This window comes from Monomorium pharaonis, chromosome 1 (genome assembly GCF_013373865.1).
Source record: "Monomorium pharaonis isolate MP-MQ-018 chromosome 1, ASM1337386v2, whole genome shotgun sequence".
NCBI lineage: Eukaryota > Metazoa > Arthropoda > Insecta > Hymenoptera > Formicidae > Monomorium > Monomorium pharaonis.
In genome coordinates, this window is record NC_050467.1 from 33208604 (window position 1) to 33215582 (window position 6979).

The 6979-nt window shown below is 35.3% G+C and overlaps 1 long non-coding RNA gene across 1 annotated transcript; it reads left to right on the forward strand.

The window, feature by feature from the left end:
- The first annotated feature begins 2926 nt into the window (after positions 1 to 2926).
- On the forward strand, positions 2927 to 5198 carry LOC118647837. Its single transcript, XR_004964971.1, has 2 exons — positions 2927 to 4856; positions 4948 to 5198. It is a non-coding gene; the product is annotated as an uncharacterized LOC118647837 (long non-coding RNA).
- Positions 5199 to 6979: the final 1781 nt, after the last annotated feature.

Below are 6979 nucleotides of genomic sequence, written 5' to 3' on the forward strand. Positions count from 1 at the left end.
GTAAAAAGTCGATAAGTAGAGCAATATGAGAAAAATTTTTTTCGTTTTCAATATAAAATCCAATTTATAGATTAATATTAATATGTGTACTTTAATTCTGGAAAAGGATTTCTAAATCTATACAAGAAATACATATAAAATCTCATTAATGATGTGCACGAATGACTCTACCTTATCGACCTCGATCAAATTTCAAAGGCACTCCTGGATCCCCTTAAAATATTTTGATAGTGACTGTTGCTATGCAACAGATATTCTGACATATAGATATCTTCAAGATTTTTTTGTTGTTTTATGGAATATCTTCAAAACATTTCTGTGAAATATTTTGCTGTGTGAAAATGTACAGAATATTTTGAGAATAGGTAAAAATATTTTTATGATTTAGGAAAAAATAATGTTATAAATGTATGATCCCAGTACTTATTCATTAATGTTATATTATTTATTTTAAAAGGTTTAAATGTCATGTAATATTTTGATGACTGTTGCTATGCAACAGTTATTCTGACATATAGATATTTTCAAAATGTTTTTGTTGCTTTATGGAATATCTTCAAAACATTTCTGTGAAATATTTTGCTGTGTGAAAACGTCCCTTTTACTTTTTTTGTATTATGTACAGAATATTTTGAGAATAGGTAAAAATATTTTTATGATGTTAGGAAAAAATGATAATATGTTACAAATGTATGGTCCCAGTACATATTTATTAATGTTATATTTATTTTGATAAAAAAATTACTTTATGTAATAAATGTCATGTAATAAATTTTTTTAGAATAAATAAAATTCAAGCTTAAGATAAAATTAGAACGATTTTTTATTAAAATATTTTGATAGTTACTGTTGTTATGCAACAGATATTCTGACATATAGATATCTTCAAGATATTTTTGTTGCTTTATGGAATATCTTCAAAACATTTCTGTGAAATATTTTGCTGTGTGAAAACGTTTCTTTTATTATGTACAGAATATTTTGAGAATAGGTAAAAATATTTTTATGATGTTAGGAAAAAATGATAATATGTTATAAATGTATGATCCCAGTACATATTCATTAATGTAATAAGTCATGTAATAAATATTTTGATTAAAAAATTACTTTATGTAATAAATGTCATGTAATAAATTTTCTAAAAAAGCAATTAAGTATGCAAAATTAATTACATATTATTTATGGTTGGTCTACTGCATTTTTTATTGCAATTTTGACAGATAAATTTTAATTTAAATTAACATCTGACTGATTATTTATTAAATAACAAGCCACTGATTATTAGTTGTTTTACTTATTTTGATATATATAAATACCTACGTGATTTTAAAAATGTATTAATTCTAGAATAGTAAACTTATCATCCCAAACGTCATATTGGGTTATAAATGTAACCCCATTCTTTCTTAAGCATTCTGTATTAAACAGAAACAGATGGATATGAATATATATAATTTACAATAATATTTATTAAAAACTTATAAAATTTATCGTAAAAATACAAGTAAAGTACCTTAAACAAATTAGTTGCTGCATCGGCTTTGGTATTAAAATGATTGGTAAACTTTAACAAAAGGGGACCCAGCTTCAATAACTTTCGCTTTAACATGTTGTCAAGGTCACCTTCCTGAGTGATGTTCAAGAGATTTTAGCCTGCGCTCGTTGTCCGTTACAAAGTTATAAACAAAAAAAGCTTTATAATTTGCTGTAAATTTCTGATACCATGTAGAAGTAAAAAGAAATATGAGTAAATCTTAACAAAAAAGGATATAGCTCCAGCGACTTGACCTTGACATATGTTGACATATATTGTCCTCCCGAGTTATTAACGTTAAGTTATTAATTAACAAAACGTTAATTAAGTTATTAACAAAAAAAGTTTTATAAATACGATACATGATATGTCTGTTTTACTCAAAGTCGCAAACCCATGCGGTGCAGAGAACTTGTGGGTGGGATGCAAGGGGAGGGTTTCGTTCTCCTACATCCTCACATTAATTTTTATAAAGCACGCATTTTTGCGTGTCTTGAAATAAGAAAATCTATTAATTTACGCGTGTTTTATAAAAATTAATGCGGGAATGTAGAGGGAGGGCAAAGACCTACCTTTGCACCTTGCCCACGCGTTCTCTGCACTACATGGCTTTGCGACTTTGTATAAAAGATTATGATAATAAAAAATTTTTGATGAATCACGAGCTCCGGCTAAAATCTTTTAATCATTTAGGAGTGTTCTTAAAAAAATATCCTGGTCTTGAATTTTGTGCTCAATATTTTAATTGTTAAATTCAATGGTAAGGTGGCGGTGTTGACACGTATACAAGAGTAAAGTACCTTGAAAAAATTAGTTGTTGCATTGACTTTGGTATCAAAATGATTATCTACTTATTAATATTTAACTCTTTATATCCCACGCTGAGCTTTATATTCGTGACGCGGGTCTAAACTATAGATAATTAATGTGTTTAATGCGAACAACAAAGGTAAGTTATTTTTACGTTTTCTAATTTAATCTTAAAGATATTTATTTATGGTATTGTAACTTAAGGCTAACGAGAAAATATGTATATATATATTTTAATAGTAAGGTAGGTATAACCTGACTAGTACATAACCTAAGCAGGTAAGTAGCACTTAACCTAAAACTTAACCTATGGACTTAAGCTAAAACTTGTTTAGGTAAACAAAAATAAAGGGATGTTAGCGCGTCATAACAGGAGAACTAAAGGAGGGGTTTCTGGGGCCGGTGCGGGCCTCGTTGCTGCTCAGCATCCCCTGTTGGTCGGGCGTCGTCCTGGGCCTTCGGGTTGATGACTCCACCTGGATTCGGGTCGTCGGTCCTGCGCCTCTCGACCCGGATGACCGGATAGGCCCGGATGGCGTCCTTCTGCTTGGATGGTCCCGCCTCAGGTTGCAACTGCTGGGTGCTTCCTAGGGGCGGTTTCAAGGTTGTGACCGGAAGAGTGAACGCGAATATTTGCACCGCTAGGAAATATTAGATTTTTTACCTTTACGTTGTTGCAGCCTTTCGGTTGTCGTATGGTCGCCAGCTCCTTTTATCTACGAAAAAGCAAGGTAAATTTCCACAGGCTTCCTTCTGTCCTTCCGTCGGATCGCCGTCGGGTCCTCGTGCGAAGAGATAAGTGTTTGTTACAATCTGGTAATAATTCCAGACACTCACTCGAACGAGTCACTTTTATTTATGTTTAACTTTGTCTTTGTTTTCAGGAACTTCAGCTGCAGTCGGATTGTCAGGACCTTTCCAGGATTACCCGTCCCTCCAGGATTCGCCTCAGGTAAGTTTTTTTCTTGCTTATAGAGCCTCACCCCTCAACCCGGATTTAATAAGGATTTCTTTTATTTTCAGGTTGCCCGGATACGTTGTCGTGGGATCTCGTGCAGGTACGTGGCAGGTGTAGTAAAACTCAAGATGTCACTTTTATTTCGTTTTTCATAACACAACGTAAAATTTACTAAACTTCACTTCAAACGCTTACCAAATCCCCGTACGCAACGTCTTATCACAATCGTGTACGCTTTGTGCATTGTGCACCCGCCTCTCTCTAAGTTAATCACTTGTCTACTAAATAAAAGAACAACACCTACTCGCATTTGGTGCCGGTCTGGTACACTTGTTTTACGCGGTCGCCAATTCCGCGAAACTGTAGCGCGATCTCGCGTGTGCGTAATTTAAATCGCGGAGATCCTAGCCTCACGGTGGCTGAGAGTCTACTAGTTAATCTAATCATGTTACGCGGTCGTTTTATAGGCAGTCGAGCCGCCGTCCGTCGCTTTGCCGTTTGCGCCAATCAGCGATCGCGCCGTCTCACTTCGTGGTCTTCGTCCAATGGGCGTGCGCGGCTGCTCCCGGCGTTGTCTCGGCCCGTCTCGCTTGCTGCATCCAATCAGGCTGCAGGATGGCTGAGTCTGCATGCGTCTCCCTACCACTGGCCGATTGTCCAATCCCGTCATTTGGAACTGCACAGGCTTACAACTCGCATCGGCTGATGCACTTTTCGGTGCCACCACTATGCACTTTTTTCAGATGCGCTATTTTCGATCTGGTGTTTACGAAATTTAATCCTATTGCTGCATTTCCCTACGAAACGGCTATCCACATGCAAAACGTGTGTGATATTAAAAAAGTTGAAAACAAACGTAAAATAATTATTATTAAAGTTAACAAAAAATAGTCCTGCAGCTCTCTCTGCAGATTGCACATAATTGATCATATAAAATAAAACATTTAAAGTTATATTGAACCAGCCTTATGCTATGTTCATAAGAACTGAGCTTAAGCATAAACGTAAATTAATTGTTGTGACGCTAACTCTTGTCACGTAACCAAAATATATTTTAATCTTTAAATGAACGCAAAATCTAGTCGTTCTTTGGCGTGTTATCACAATCGATACGTAGTATTGAAAGAAATAAAATAATAATTGCAACCATGCAAAACTCAAAAGTTTATCGCTCGCGCTATGGCGCTCTCGCGCTTACGCTCGCCTTACGCGAATTTAACCTAATCTCTATGTTGGTCAGTTTTCTGACATCTAAATACAATATATCACAGAGACTAAACAAAAATATAATAAGGTAAATAAAAATAAATACATAAAAAATTAACGAATTAAGCGCGGACTTGTGTATTCGGTCGGAAGTCGCATGCAAACGCGCTTTACTTTTTAATCCGCGTGTCGTCGATCCTACGCAACTTGACAGATGTCGGTCTCGTGCTGGATTGCGCCTTCCTCGGAGTCGTCCGCGTTGACAGATTTCCGTCCTCGCGCTCTGCTTCGCTGGTTGTCAGAGTCCGCTGCGCCTCGCTAAGGGGTTGTCATACCGTCGGTTGCAAGGTTAGGTTGTGATTCGATTCGCGTAAACCACTAACCATGCGAGAACTTGGGCTCACGTACCTTAATTTGCCCTTTTTCCTTCGGTCGCCAGCTCCTTTCACCTTCCCAGGAGCAAGGATGATGATGCGGATGTCCGTCCTGCCTTGGAACGTCCGCCGTTACGCTCTGGAACGCCGCGGTCGGAGAACACTTCACGCGCAAATTTTACATTTTTTGATCAAAAATACACGCCCGTGTGAGTAGTTCGCGGAAATACAAACTAACAAACATGCGTACTTATCGTATAATACAAAATCATTAGTGGTGCTATTTACATCAATACATCATGCCGTACTCAAGCATTATCTTGTCCTATACATGTTTTTACCAAACTTTTTATAATGAAGATCATGTTATGTAACCCCCTCTACAATGAAAATCCGATTTAATGAATCCATATATAGGTTGTTTCGTTTAAGGACCTACATTTCTTAAAGTTACGCCAATCATTTATGAAACATTATGTACATGGAAAATCCAAGCCCATGGCAACCATCCTCAATTATTTCGGAATAAAATGAGACCATTTGCATATCGTATAATACACAGTCATTTGTGGTGCCGTTTACAACGGGTGGCGTACTCAAGCGTGATCTTATCCAATACATGTTTTTACAAAATTTTTCATAATGAAGATCATGTTATAAAACTTCCTCTATAATAAAAATTTGAATCAATTTATCCATATACGGGTTGTTTCATTTAAGGACTTACATTTCTTAAAGTTACGCCATTCATTTATGAAACACCTTCCTGTATATGGAAAATGCTAACCCATAGCTACCATCCTCAAAAAATTTGGAATTAAATGAGATTATTTGCAAGTGGTTCGGGCCACAAATAACGGTGTAGTTCGCGGTCATACAGATAAACGCATATCCGTTACTAATTTTTATTAAAAAAATTTTAGAAAAACTCTGTTTATGTAAAAAACAAACCCCTAATTTTAATCCGAAATTTTAAACAAAATGAGACCAATTGCATGAGGATTGGACATCAAATAATGAAAATTATCGCGGACATACAGACATACAAACAACTTAACTTATATTCATAAATTTTTGTAAAACCCTGTGTATGTAAATAACACCTTTTTACATTATTTATTTATTCATTTCCATATACAGTTTGTTTCATAAATGTTTTGCGTAACTTTAAAAAATGTAAGTTCTTAAATAAAACACCTTGTATAGGGAAAATCCAATCCCATGGTAGCCTTACTCATTTAGTTTGGAACTAGTTTGGAATTAGTTTGGAATAAAATTAGACCATTTGCAAAAGATTCGGGCTACAAATGACGATGTTGTTCGCGGTTATACAGATAAACGTTCATCCGTTATTAATCAATATATAATTTTTTGAAAAACCCTGTATTTCGAAAAACCAAATCCATAGCAGCAATCCTTGTAAAATTTGGAATAAAATAAGATCTTTTGCATTAGAATCGGACCACAAATAAAGGAGTAGTTCACAGGCATACAGTCAATCATTCATACGTATATTTTGACCTATCATTTTTGAAACACCCTGTTTTTGAAAAATTCGAGACCATAGAAGCCTTCTCTAGAAAATTGACGGATTAATTCGCGGGCATACAGATTTCAATCATTCCTAACGTATATTTTGGCCTATCATTTTTGAAACACCCTGTTTTTGATAAATTTGAGTCCATAGTAGCCATCCCCGAAAAAAATGCTAAATTTAGATACCATTTGCATTAAGATCGGACCACAAATGACGAAATAGTTTGCGGCTTACAGACTTCAGTCATTTATATGTATATTTTGGCCTATCATTTTTAAAACACCCTGTTTTTAAAAAATTTGAGTCCATATTAGCCATCTCCGGCAAAAATGCTAAATTTTGAGACCAGTTGCAAGAGGATCGGACCACAAATGACGAAGGAGTTCACGGGAATACAGACTTGAGTCATTCATATATATTTTTGCCTATCATTTTTGAAACACTCTGTATTTGAAACATTCGAATCCATAGTAACCATCCCCTGTACAAATGCTAAATTTTTAGACAAATTGCAAGAGAATCGGCCCTCAAATGACGGTGTAGTTCGCGGGTAAACAGAC